Below are 14,480 nucleotides of genomic sequence, written 5' to 3' on the forward strand. Positions count from 1 at the left end.
GATTGCTTTCTGTGGTGACCTGGGAGGCCAAAACATTCAAGATCTGGGCAGTGCATTAATCATGAAATTAAAAAAAAAATTATATAGAGAACAAATTAGTTCATGGAGTTGTAAAACCTAGTTGCCAGGCTGAGTTACTGACTATAAGTATCCCCATTTGCCTGAGAGCATAGAGGTTTGCATGAGACTGGTGGTCCCTGTGGGGGTTGAATGTGTTTAAAAGGTTGCTGTGACTGTGAAGTCTGTGTTTGAGGAGCGTGTGTGCGTGTGTGTGTGTGTGTGTGTGTGTGTGTGTGTGTGTGTGTGTGTACACATTCTCACATGAGATCTGCAGGCGTTCCATGTGGAGGATGCTCTTTGTTTCATTCAGAATCACTTGGCATTGCCATGGTGAAATCAGAAGTTTGCATTATTTGGACCATGGCTTATTATAATATTGTTTCATCAGTAATTTTTAAAAGAAAAGTTGAAGAATAGCGTCCAAGAATTAGTTTGTGAACTTTTTCTCTCTGTGTTGCTTTATAAGCCCCAAATGGTGATACAGGCTCTCGAGTGTCCATGATTATGCTTTCTTTTAAAATAAAGTCCTCTGTTTAATTTTGTAGTTCAGTGTGTAGGCAAGAGTGAATAGAATGAGACCTTAACTTGAACTGTATCCACACTTAGAAGTCACTGTCTTATTCAGATATAGTAGAAAGTTGGGGATAGTATAATAATCAGGATGTGGCAAAATATCTGGTACCTACCACCATGGTGAATGTGTATTGTGGGTGTTGGTTGAACTGTGGTCACTGGGTGTCTAAACCATATACAAGAGCCATGTAATACTGGTTACCATTTAATTCTGCCATCTCATTTTTCTTCCTTTTCTTGGCTTATTTTTTTTTTTCCTGCTCATCTTTAAATATGTATTCTTAACTGTCTTATTAATGTATACAATCTTTCTTAGAGAATACAAGTGTCTTGTATTTAATCTTCATCCTGTGACCCTAACATCTTTACATTTACCCTAACTTCTCTTCTCAACTTCAGTGTATTTCCCATAATCCTAAATTCTGTATTGGACATCTCTAAGCATACTCCACTGGAATTTTAAACTCAATCACTATCAGTGACTCCCACCCCCACCATATCTTGTCATACACAATCATCTGGTTGTTGAGCCCTGCTCAGTCTACTTCCTTAAATGTCTCTTTCCTTGCGTCTTCGTTCAAGCTCTGATCACAACACTTGAGGACTGTTGCAGTTACATGTGGACTCTTCTTCCTGACTCCCATCTTCTCTTGGTAATACATGCTTGACATTTCCACTAGAATTGTCTTTCTAAAACAAACATTTATTTCATCACTTAAATTTTCCTGCTACACATATTCTACCATTCCCTCCATAGAATTACTTTGTGGTTTCTTAGCATGCTGTACAAGGCCATTCAGGATTTGGCTCCAACTGGGCTTACCTCCCCCATTATTCACACCCCAGGAGATGCTGTTCCCCCAGCCGTACTTAGCTACTTACTATTCAGTGAGAAGAGCTTACCCTTTCATGACTCTATGCTTTTGTCGTAATGTTATTACTTGCTTTCACCTAGAATTCCCTTCTCACTTCTTTTCCTGTCAGTTGGGGAAGCACTTCCTCATCCTTGAGGTTGCTTCCTCTGACACAGAGTAAATATTTACTGAAAAACTGAATGAAGCTAAATCTCACCTGTTCATGGAGACCTTCTCAGAACACTCCATTTACACCTTTATTACAGCAATATTTCATAGATGATATTGTAATTACAGAATTATGTGTCTTTTTATGTCCTGAGATTGTGAGTTCCTTAAGATTAGTGTCAAAGCTTATTCATTTTTTCTTCATAGCATATAGCCCAGTGTCTGCACTTAGTAGGCACTAAGTAAATATTCACTGAGTAGTCAGACCATTAAAATTGTAGCCATTAAGTTTTGCCTCTGGATTGGTGGTGTGGATGAATCTTATCTCCAGGGCTGATATAGGTTGGCTTTGTGATCCTACAATGATTAGGTTTAAAGTGGATGGATGTTCCTCATCTTCTCATTGTGAACATTGTGAATTTATGGTGTCTGAGGAACTGGAGGGAATTCAGCAGTGCCTGTTTGGAGACCTTAGTTTTAGAAATAACTGTCACTCCTTGTGGACCAAGGTCTTTTGAGACTTGAATGTCTCTGATAGTCCAAACATAACATCAGTGCCTTGAGCACACGTTTCAGGGACTCTGAGTGTCTGTGTGCTGTGAACAGTGAGCCTCAATCCAGGGGGTTAAATTCATACTTCTAATTCGGGTCAGTAAGTTTTCATTGTTGCCCCCCCCCTTTTTTTTTTTTTTTTTTACTTTTTATCTGGAAATAATTTTGAATTCACAGAGAATTTGCAAACTAAAAATAACACAGAGATCACACCTCTGGCTTTTACCCAGGTTCATCTAAATAATTTGACCCCATTTTCCTTTCCCTCATTCTCATGCTTTTTCCCCCCTGAACCATCTGAATGTGTTCCATACACACCTACTTGCATCCATCCACTGTAGTGTGTATTTCCCAAGAACAGGGTATTCTTTTATACAATAGAATATAATTATCAACCTCAGTAAATTTATCATGGATAAAATACTTTAACCTATCATTTGTATTACAGTTTTATCAACTGATTCAGCAACTTCCCTTAGAGTGTTTTTCCTCTCTAGTAGGATCCAGCCAAGGATCAGGTATTGCATTTGATAGGTTTACGTCTTTACCCTCCTTTAATGTGGATATTCCCATAGTCTTTCTTTGTATTACATGACGTTGCCTGTTGAAGAACACCATGTACTCCACCCTCTTTTCTTAGTAGAACATTCCTTATTTGGGCGTTTGATATATTCAGTAGATTTTGCTTTATCATTCTTTTCTTTAACTAATAGTTGGAGTTGAGCTAATAGGCTATCACCACATATAGAATAAATAATTATTGTATTAAAACTGTTAATATTTAATTTACTTTTAGTCAATTAATGTTACTTATGAAACAGAAATAAAGCAGATCCTTCGAAAGGTGTTTATATTCAAAAGAAGAAGATGGAATAAACCAATTTTTAGTAAATAAATAAACTGCTTATGGTACTGCCAGAAAAAAAAGTCTACTATTGGGTTTTCACTGATACTGAAACCCAACAAAAATAATTGTATTCAAGAACAGGTAAAATTTTTGTTTTACTTTGAAATAAGACGAAGTATTTATTTCAAATGAAATATCTCAGTATTTGAAATTTTAAATGCCAAGAAGATTGAGTTCATCCATGTCCATATGTTGACCAGTGAATTGTTATTAAATCTTCAAATAAAAGCTTTTATTGTTATTTTGAGGAAAGTACTTTTTACTACAGGTGTTTATAAATTAATTCCTTGGAGAATAAAACCCTCAAGGTAAAACATGGTACATGAATATTTAGTAGATAACAAATATTTAGAATGTTTAAACGAAGAGGTAAATTAGCATCAAATTAAAGAGGCTGCTCAGGGTGTGTATCCCCACTATCGCTATCGGAGAGAATTGTGTGGTATGGTGTTTCTGTTTGTTGTTGTTTGTCATCTGTTCTGACATCTCAGCTAAACTCATGAATTGAGAAGCAGACTGGGCTTATTTCCACAACATTCAGACCTTACTGTGCATTTACATTAGCTTACAATATGCTTCTTTTTTCTTTCCAAGCACGGGCATCTTTAATGTTCACACCTTAGGGTGCTCTGCAGTCACCGTCCACAGTGCAGTCAACTTGTCAGAGGCAGCAAGGTAAAAGCGAGACTGTCAAATGCCAGTTTTGAAAACTTTAATTTGCTTTTCTCTCTTTGTTCCTTATGATAACCTTCTGGAAACTTGAAAATAGAATTTCCTTCCCTGCCGTTTTTGTCATTTGTGTTTGGAAGTCCATTTTTTTTTTCCAATGAAAAATAGTTATGTTGCCTTTTACTGAAAAGGAAATGTCTCCAAAGATCTATACCCTTTTATTTTCCTTGTTGTAATAAAGATGTTGTCTTTTCTTTCCTATTGGATTTTTGGGTGGTATTTATGAGAAGAATTAAGGAGACAGTGGCCAGGAGAAGCAGAGTAAGGTAGTTATTAAGAGCATGGACTCTGATGTCTTAAGAGCTTAGGTTCAAATATTGGCTCAGGCAGTTCACTAGCCAAGTGGTCTCGGGCACGTTATTCCATCTCCCTGTTCCTCTGTATTCTCATCTATAAAATAGGAATTATATAACTGTTGCTACTCATAAAGTTGTTATGAGGATATTTATTGAGTTGATGCTTGTAAAACCCTTAAAATAGTGCCTAGAATATAGCCAGTGGTATGTGTTTGTTGAACAAAAACATGTATCTCCCCTCCCTCAATCCTAACACACTGATCCTTTTGCTCATAGTATGTTAGTGGCAAACAATCTAGGGCTCTTCAGAGTCCTCCTTAAAGAAGCAGGGGGAACCTAATTGAAGAAGTATAGAGCAATTTGGCATTTAATCTTCCCAAAAGTTGAAATGCATCATTTTGCCACTCATCTCTGCTTTGGCTGGATTGGGAGAAGGCATTATTGAAAGGCTAACTATGTTTACTCACTTCTGGACTTCTTACTCGTAGCATGGCTTCATTTTGATTTAGAAGGAGCCCTACTCTATAGTTCTTGTGAAGAACATTTAGTTTAAAATTTCACAGATGTCAGGTATGTAAATTTGAAAGAAAACACATTTTCAAAGTTGATCCTAAGAGACATAGGCTCATTCTTAAAACACTCATACACACAGACACACAAATCCAGCTAGCATAAAAGTAGAGTATATAAATGTATGTTTAGAAAAATTATTTGGAAACCTTCAGTCCTTAAGATGTCTTAAAAAAGTTTTTTTTTTGGTGTTTATTTTTGAGAGAGAGAGAGAGAGTGTGTGAGTGAGGTAGGGCAGAGAGAGAGGGAGACACAGAATCAGAAGCAGGCTCCAGGCTTTTAGTTGTCAGCACAGAGCCTGACATGGGGCTCGAACTTGCGAACCATGAGATCATGACATGAGCTGAAGTCGGACACCTAATTGAGCCACCGACTTGCCCCAAGATGTCTTTTTAAAAATCTAAATGTGGTTAGAATGAATAGTTTTTGAAGCCTAGTAGATTAGAGGTAGTTTATTTTATACTGAAGGTAGCAACAGACTAACGACATAATCTCTTGAACTACCAGGACAAGAACAATTTTAGTATGTGAAGACCATTTTTTGTAATCATAGGGTTTTAGGAAATAGATTATTTACTTTATTGAGGACATAATATGCTGAATGACAACTCTCTTAGTCCTGGTTGCTATAACAAATTACCATGGACTGTGTGGCTTAAACAACAGACATTTATGTCTCACTGTTCTAGAGGTTGGGAAGTCCACAATCAAGGTGCCCATAGATCTGGTGTCTGGTGAGAGCCCACTTCCTGGTTTGCAGATGGCCATCTTGTGTTGTAAGGAGAGAGCAAGCAAGGCCAAGATCTTTTGTCTCTTTTAATAAAGGCATTAAATGCCTTGATGGCTCTACTCTCATGACCTGATTACCTCCCATAGGCCCCATCTTTTAATACCATCATGTTGGGGATTTGAGTTTTAACATATGAATGGGGGACACAAATATTCAGTCCATAGCAACAGCTTTTATATTCCACTGAAATATAAAACTGTTAGCAAAGCTAAAGAATCCCTAACCAACCTCTTAACATAAGGCAAAGTCAGAGTCAATGTAAACCTCTGAAGATTATTAATGATATGGCTGAGGATATATATATATATATATTTCATAGAAAAAAGAGGTCACCCAAGCAGTTAAGGACAGTAGGTGATTATTTTTTAAAATGTTTATTTTGAGAAAGAGAGAGGGAGCATGCATTTGCACGTGAGTTGGGGGGATGCAGAGAGAGGGTGAGAGAGACTCCCAAGCAGGCTCCACACTCAGCATGGAGCCCAACGTGGTACTCAGTCTCATGACTGAGAAATCATGACCTGAGCCAAAATCAGTAGTTAGGTGCTCAAACGACTGAGCCACCCAGGCGCACCAAGGTCAGTAGGTAATTAAAAGAAGTTCATGTGTTGGACAGTGAATGATGCGAACTTAAAAAGCAAATAACTTTCCAAATTATTTAAAAGTGTTCATGCCTAAAATTTTTTCTATAATTATATTTTATAAATTTAATAAAAGATTTAAGCAACAGTAAATTATATATATTTTTTTACAGATTTTATTTTTAAGTAATTTCTATCCCCAATGATGGACTTGAACTCGCAGCCCCAAAATGAAGAGTTGCATGCTCCACTGACTGAGCCAGCGAGACACCCCAACAATAAACTGTATTTTTAAAAAAGAAAGAAAATGAAATCCACACCACTATGGTTCTATTGTGGCAGATGGTTAGTTTTTGTTTTTTGTTTCTTTTGGCTGTGGGGGTAGCTCAGGGACTCTGGCTTTCTCTCTGTGCTGATTTCTATTAACTGCTGATAAAAAGCTTCCAAGGGGAGTTTTGATTACTGACATGGCTGTGTTCTATTCATTAAATTCTTCCCTTTCTTTGTTCCTACGTTGGAGGGAGAAATTTTTTTTTAATGAAGGAATGAGTGTTATTAATGTATAGAACACTGGTACCACATTGAAACTGGTAGACATAAGAGCTTTTATAATTTCTGTAGTTTACCCAGAAATAAAAATGGGGTCTGGAGTTGTACGGTATTAGAAGTACAGTCAAAAGTGTTCAGTGGACTCTGAGTTCACTTAAAGTCTTTTAGAGTACATTCATTGTTAATGGCCTAGGAAGCACACTGAGAGGAGGAGACTCTTGAGAGGTAGATGTTACATGATGCATCAGGTTGAATTCTTAGGGAATATTCCATTGCCTAGTTCTGTAAATGGCTCCAGACTTTCTAATTAAGTACAACTTGGATTATTGGTTAGGTTGTTATCAATAAATTTCTCCATATTTCCTTTTTTCATATTCAGACCTGAGTTTGTGCCAAAGGCTTGTATTATGCACTTGCATTCTCCTCTCATTGTCGTGTTTAACCTCTTGCTCTCAACAGTTTCCCTCTAGGTACTGAATTTCTGGAATGGAGAGGTGAAAATATTTTGGGAGGACATGAATCATGAAACTCTATGGTATTCATGTTAACTATGATATACTAGCCGATTGGAAAGAAATAGCTAATTACCAGATGTTTGATTTATCGTAAATAATTTAGAGACTTCTAATGGTAGTTTTGCCATGACATAATTAATTATTGAATATTATAGGACTGTGCAGTTGACTGTGATAATTTTCTTTGATGATTAAAAGGTCACTTGATGCACATTTTTAGTAGCGTTTTAGCTTTAAAGGTAGTGAGAAATCTCTGAAAGAGAGCTTGGAAGAAGAGCAAGGAAGTTAGAGTGGCCACTGATTTGAATGACACATTTTAGAAAACTAGCTTTTAAGAATCAGCAGAAAACATTTTGCATTGATTATCTATGTTCAACCACACATTTTGTCATCTTCCTTTAGATGGATACGTATTTAAATATTAAGCCATCCTTTCCGCTGTTTATATAGTGACACAGTTCAGGTTGGCTCTTAATCTATATTTTGCTTAGTCATTAATATTTTTGCATGTAGTGAATTAAATTTCATGAAATATAGTTAGCTTAGTTTCAAGTGTTAAGGAATCAATGATGGAATAGAACAGAGGCAAGGTTTTTGTGGTGAGTAGATACAAAGCTGTGTCTGTGCTGGTGCCAGCAATGGAGGCAGCAGGGAATTGCCGAGGGGGCACACAGCCAGCCTGAGATCCAAGCCTATACCGAGTGGAGAGGGCGTTGATAGCCTTTGAGAAAGTGTATCAAAGTCTGGTGTGTGGACTGTGGTTAGGGTACGTGCATACCTTAGAGGTAAGCTGGTTGGGACCTGAAGGCCCAGGATGGGAGAGGGAAAAGCCCAGTTCTTCAGTGCACTGGCACAGTCCTGAGCCGAGGAATCCATAGGAACTTGAGACTGCCAGAGCAAAACTAGGGCACCATGAGCAAGGAGACATTGATAGGCAGCCAACACTGCTCTCCTGCCTCGGGAGGTTTCTTAAGTGCTTTTTGTTAGACTCCCGGGCTCACTGCTTGGCTAGATGAAGACTCAGTAATTTGCCACACCTGGCAAACCCTGACACGGAGTTGCTGGCATATCCACATCTGACTGGTGCTGACAGTGATTAATTACGTAGTAGTGGAGCACGATACAGTCAAGTGAGGTTGTGAGCAAAGTGCTGTTTTATTTGTGGTTCCTCCCCTTCTACTTCGATATTTTAACTCTAAAATGAAGCTGAAAGGGAATTTAGCTAGTGAAGAGAAAAAAGCCGGGTTGGGGAAAAGTCTGTACATATCCATTCATTAATTCAGTCTTTCATTCAACAATTTTTTTTTGAATGCCTTAGTATGTAATTCCCCGAAGTGAATGAATATTCATTTATCTTTGAAATTCAAATTCCATTTTACTAATGAACAGCTCAGTGTTTTAACTAGAGGTACAGAGTTAGCAGCGGCAAGATTAATTTGGATCCCAAGCCTCTTTGTTTAATCAGTTCTTCAGGTCTTTGTAAAGTCCTGGCTTGAACCAAAGGTGGGTTTATCTTGGCTATGAATGCTGTCTGGCTGAGCCAGAAATAGTAATTGGATGCATAATTTATATTGAGTTGGTGCTAAGCACTTGAGAGGTCAGAATGGGATCAGGCTGCCATAGTTGATATAAATTGCTAATAACTCTAGAATATTTCCAGTGTGCTGGGTTCCATGGTGTTGAGTCTCTTCTATTATCTTACTTAATGCATTCTAAGTAGAATTAGGTGTCCTTTGAACAGTCTTTATCACCCAGGCCCTACAGACAGGGCCACCCCCTTTCCCCTAGGACTGTGACAAGATTGATCCCCATTGGGCATTTGCTCATGTACACAGTCCTAAGAAGCAATATAGAATTCTCATTTGGCTCAGGTCCTTGGGAACTCAGTCTGGAGAATTCAGATTCTCCCTGTTATACTTTTAATTTTCCTAGCATGTGCCAAGCAAGATGTTTTGTCTTATGTATATAAAAATTAAGTAACTGTACCAGCATCAAAAAAACACTTTCAGTTGTAAATGGTACCCAAAGCAACTTTCTGGGCTCAGCAACTTAACATTTGAAAGTTGATTTTGTGCTACTCAGTACACACTTATCCCCCTTTTGTGATTAAAGGCATACTTTTGCATAGACCACTTTGGTTTCTAGAGGATTTTTGTAGTTTCTAGATTGTGTGTTTTCATTTTATCTTAAGTAGATAAGAGACGTTTTAACAAGAAATATAGCTGAACACATTCCTCTTGATAGTATACGATGAGGTTAACGTGCTGACTGCAGATTTTGTATTTGAGCTAGTTATTTAAAGAATTGTTCTTTATGTCATAGCAAAGTCAAATTACATTCAATTTAATGTTATGAATATATTGGTAATGATGGCCTGTATGCTGGTTTTTGTCCATTTAATAGGCCTTAGATCTTTTTAAAATTGAGATAATTACAATATACAGTTGTGAGAAATAGTACAGAGAAATTCCTATATAGTGTACATGGTTTCTCCTGATGGTAACATTTTGCAAAACTGAAGTAGAATATCATGACTGGGGTCTTGACATTGATGCAGTCCACCTTTCTCCAGTTTTACTCAGATTTTCCCAGTTTTGTGTGTGATTCATTTATGGGTTTCTTTTTTTCTTTTTTTGTACTTTTCTATAAAACTAAAATGTGCAATACATAATGAATTTGTGTGTCATCCTTGGGCAGCCGTCATGCTAGTATCTCTTTGTTCAATTTTGGTGTATATGCTGCAGCAGAAAGCACAGGCCCATGGACTTGGGTTTCTTATGAATCAGGGCTGGCTTCTTGGGCCTGTGACCAGAGCATTCAGTTAAGGTTTAATGCTCTGGCTTTGCTGTCTTGAAGTCCTTAGTCTTATGTTCGAATTTGTGTTCTGTAAGTGAAGTCTCATGGGGGTAATGGAGCCTGCCCCAGCACTGGGATAGTAGGTTCTCTTCTGCTTTCAACTGCTTGCTCACACACGTCCTAGGGCCTCAAGGACCTGGCCTCTTCCTTCATGCTCCTGATCCACAGCTGCCGCAGTCTTCAGTACCTGGCAGGGATGTGGTGGGCTCTGGAGCAAGAGCCCAGGACATTTCAGGACTGGACATTGATGCGGTTGTCCCCATCCCAGAGTGTCACAATGATGCCTCATTGGGGTGAACTTCTCATCTACCCCAAATAAGGTACCTGATATTTCCTTGTGTAGGAAATTGCAGTGCCCCTGGGGATGGGTTGGGGTGCTGTGCCTTTGGGAAGGGAGATCCCTGACTTGACTTTCCTTCCCCTAGTAGCTGCACAGAGCATTCCTCTGCAGCTGGAGGGAGAGGAGACTCAGTATCTAATGGGTGGGCAGTTTATGTGCACATGGGGGCAAATGTGGGCTGGTACCCCAGCTCTGCACTCACTCTGCAGGTAACCCTGTGCCCTGAGGGGGTCACACACAACATTGACTAGCACATAAACAATACCATGGCAGCTTGAGAGAGAAACTGCAGAGGGAAGGAAAAATCTTGGTGTTTTGCTACCTCTAATGGAACTTTTCCTCTGCCTTTTGAATACGGGGCCCCACATTTTCATCTTGCACAGGGCCTGCAGATTATGTAGCCCATTCTGATAGGCATAGTGTTATCTCCAGCAATCATTTACTATACACAGTGCCCACTTGTTTTCACTGCATCATCCTATATTTGCTTCAATTTCAGTGACATAATGAGAAGATATTCAGTGAGACTGTGTGGGGACTAGAGCAGCACAAAACCCATAATGATATAAATATGTGGTGGAAAATTACAATAAAACCCTTGCATCTTCCACTTTAATTTTGCCTCAAGGAAATGGCAAAATGCCCAGCTGGCAATAACCAGCTCCAAATGAGCTGCCAAAACTGCTAGGTGCTGAAATATATAGTTTGTTGCTCTTCCCCATTTTGGTGCTTGACTATAGGTTTTGAGGTTGGTGTTTCAAAGCCAGAACAGGTGCCTGCCACCTGGAAGCATTTTCTTAAGTGCCTTGCTAATAGCAACACAATGAGACCTATTGAAGTGTATTTTTAAATAACACTGAAGCTGCTTTACATGTGTATACATGTCTATTGAAATACAATCATAAATAGGCCTAAAATGTTTTCATCTGGAATTCAAAGGGATATGATTTGTGTCTTGGAACAATAAAGGATTCTTGTAAAAAGGAACATGCTGATGGAAAACATTTAGATAAAATTAAAACATTTGAAAAGTTTGTAAATGTGGGTTGAAGCACTAACATAACAAAATTAGACTGCTTCACCTTAGAACCCTCCAGACGGAGGTGCCTGTAAATATCAGACAGCAGTGTGAGTGAGGGTGAGGTGATGATGAAGAATTAAGTACAGTCGTTATGACAGGTTTCCATCTAGGAGGCCAAGGGACCCTTCTTGTTTCGTTTGAGAAAATCACCTTCATTTTTCTGTACTTGTAAATACATTTACACATCAGATCATTTCTGGATGCTGAAAGGCAGTTCCTTGTCTCCAGTTAAGGGTTTTCTTTTCCTTTCAGCTAGTGCTCGAGTTTTCCGTGAGGTCTCCGCACATACATTGTTTTAGGGATCAGTGAATGTCAGAAGTTTCCGAGGTCAGTTTTTGTTTGAATGCTTGTCTGAACAATCTGAACTGTTTCCCGGTGCTCATCTAACCAAACAGCTACTTTGTTTATAGTTCTGCCTGACCTGAGGTATACTCTGCATAATGTGCTGGCTGTTTTCTAACTCAGACTACATAATTCAGACTGGGTCGAGGGACATGAGGTGCAGACAGTCAGGGTTCCTTGAAATCTAGGATTAATAAGAATGCACTTTCATCATTAGTGTCACATCCTACTCTCTCTCCCAGCCTGATTGCTAGATCCCAAAATAAGAGCAAGAAAGAAAACAGTCAAACAAACAAAACCAACTAAGAAACCCCCTGATTTAACAGTCTTCTCTTCTCCCTACTCAGTCTTACAAAGTTGCTAATTAGAAGCAAAATATCCAAACAATCCTGTAGGAAGAAGAAAGAGACCCAGCAGGGGACACAGATAATCTGTAAATTAGGTAATTAGTATAAGAATAATCATGACTTTGTTGTTTTTGAGTGCTTTTTAGTGTATTTGGTGCAAGTAAACTGTTCAAGTCCTCCTGTGGTTGGTGAGATCCGAGAGTTGACCTGCTTTCCTCTCCATTTGACCTGCTTTCCTCTCCCGGGTGTTTATTTGCCAAGCAGATTGGTCTTCATTCAGGCATCTACGTCTGCGTGGGTGATGCCTTGGTTTTCACAGTACACTCTTATAAATCTATTTTTTCTTCAAACATCATCTTCATTTTCTAAATTTTCCTTTCTCTAGCTTGTTCTCAATTCCTATCTTGCCCTAACTTTTACATTTTCCTCTCTCCTCTCTGTTGTGTATTCCCCTCCGTTGGCACCTCACCAGTACTGTACTTTATCACCTTGTGGTGATTCACACATCCTATCAACACTGAAATGTGCTCATGTTCCAGAGACCGGAGGCAGTGCTCTGGGGCCAACTGGCGGGGCTTGCCTCCTGGTTCCACCACTCACCAGCCTGCAACCTTAGCTTATTTCACTTCGTTTTCCGCATCTGTGAAATGGGGATGATTATAGAGTTTTTCCCTCATAAACTTGCTGTGCAGATTAAATGAGTTATTCGGTATTACATACTTAGAAGAATGTTTGGCACATAGTAAGTGCTTAACAAATGTTAGCCATTATTAATTTCTGTTTAACTCAGTTATGTGGCCACCGAATCACCTTATTAGTGTTTTATTAATACCCTAGATAACTGGGGTTCCTTGAAATACATTTGGAAAATGCTGCTCTTCAAGGTAAGTCTAGTGTTGCCATTTTTTCAAGTCATTTTCCAAGGAGGGCAGTTTCAGGTGGAAATTCTAGAAGTGGAATCTCTCTTACGGTCGGATACATCTTCTGTAAGCATCTTTCCTCAGCGGGCCTGCCCTCTGCTTGCTGTTTCTCCTGATGGAACAGTAATGTATTCAGACATCTTGCTATCTCAGGTATGGTCTGTTAGCCAACAGCATGGACATCACCTGGGAGCTTGTAAAAGTGAAGATCTCAGGCCCCACCCCAGACCAACTGAATCAGAATCTGCGTTTCAACAAGATCCCCAGCTGATTCATAAGTTTGAGAAACATTAGACTAACATTTCTGGGAGTGGAGCACCCAAATTCAGCTCTAGGGAAATAGGGAGAAATCAACCTAAATTCTGTTTTACAATACATAATATTGACAACTTCTGTAAGCATAGCACTTTAAACCCTATGTGATTTCCTGGAAAACCTCTATTGGCATTCTCTTGGGTAGTAATTGTTATCGATTAATGTCATGATTAAAAGTGTAGCTTAGGTCTACTGGGAGCTTTAGCTCATTGAAAGGGAAAAAAAAAACAAAAAACCCCAACACCCTACCTCATTGATCCCAAGCCCTCAGTCAGTCATTCTTACCTTTTCAGAAAACACTTCAGATAAATAGCAATAATCTTAGCAGTGAGAGTTTTGTCTCAAGGGATAATCGTTCCAACAATGACTTGCATTGATTAAGTTCATTGCTTTTTAACTGTTCACTTTGTTGCTGTGGTAACTCTGTTTTAAAAATTAGGATGCATTTTCTTAGCTGGAATTGAGGATGGGGAAGGTAACACAAAGAAGCACATTTGGGCTTCTAGTGCTGGTTGGGTCCTTGCTAATAGTCCTGTGTTCTTGACGTGTTCTGAACATTGCTTTGTTGAAACCAAGCTCTGGTAAGGGGAGGCACTGATTATGTTTAAAGGCACATACAGAAGGGCCAGGCTGGTATTATTATTCATAGTATCTCTGTCAGGTATCAAGAGAGGACCCAAAGTGTTAGATTATTAGCTGGAGAAGTTAGTTTTTTGGACACTTTTATAAACCATGTACAATAGTGTTATTAGATTGTTGCCTTGCCTTTTGCATACCTCTGTCTTTATGGGTGGGTGGAACATTTGGACAAGCTCTAGGTTGTTGTGGTTTTGGAGGGGGAAGACTCAGCTTGCTAGATTGAATTTGGACTTAGGAACCACTAAATGGACTGTAGGTATTCATTCAGCTCCTTCAGCTACCATGTGTTCTTCATAATTGCAATCATAAATATTAATTTAAAAAATAGAATTTACTGGAATTTCCATAACATTTACTGCCTCTTCATAAAGAATGCAACAGAAATATAAGACTGGTATCATCTGTCTTTCATACTTTGCCTTACTAAAGTAATCTTCCTCAAATGTAATTCAGATCATGTCTCTCCCTTACTGAGAATTCCCTCGTACCTCCCATCACC

The 14,480-nt window shown here is 38.8% G+C and overlaps 1 protein-coding gene and 1 non-coding gene across 4 annotated transcripts in view; one reads left to right on the forward strand and one right to left on the reverse strand.

The window, feature by feature from the left end:
* The window catches only part of PRKD1 (protein kinase D1), a 338,608-nt gene that overhangs the window by 104,114 nt on the left and 220,014 nt on the right, over positions 1-14,480 (forward strand). The window lies entirely within an intron of this gene.
* On the reverse strand, positions 9,794-9,895 carry LOC147580041 (U6 spliceosomal RNA). The gene has a single exon (XR_015253038.1). It is a non-coding gene; the product is annotated as a U6 spliceosomal RNA (small nuclear RNA).

The sequence above is a fragment of the Puma concolor genome, chromosome B3, assembly GCF_028749965.1.
Source record: "Puma concolor isolate L17-30 chromosome B3, mPumCon1.1.hap2, whole genome shotgun sequence".
NCBI lineage: Eukaryota > Metazoa > Chordata > Mammalia > Carnivora > Felidae > Puma > Puma concolor.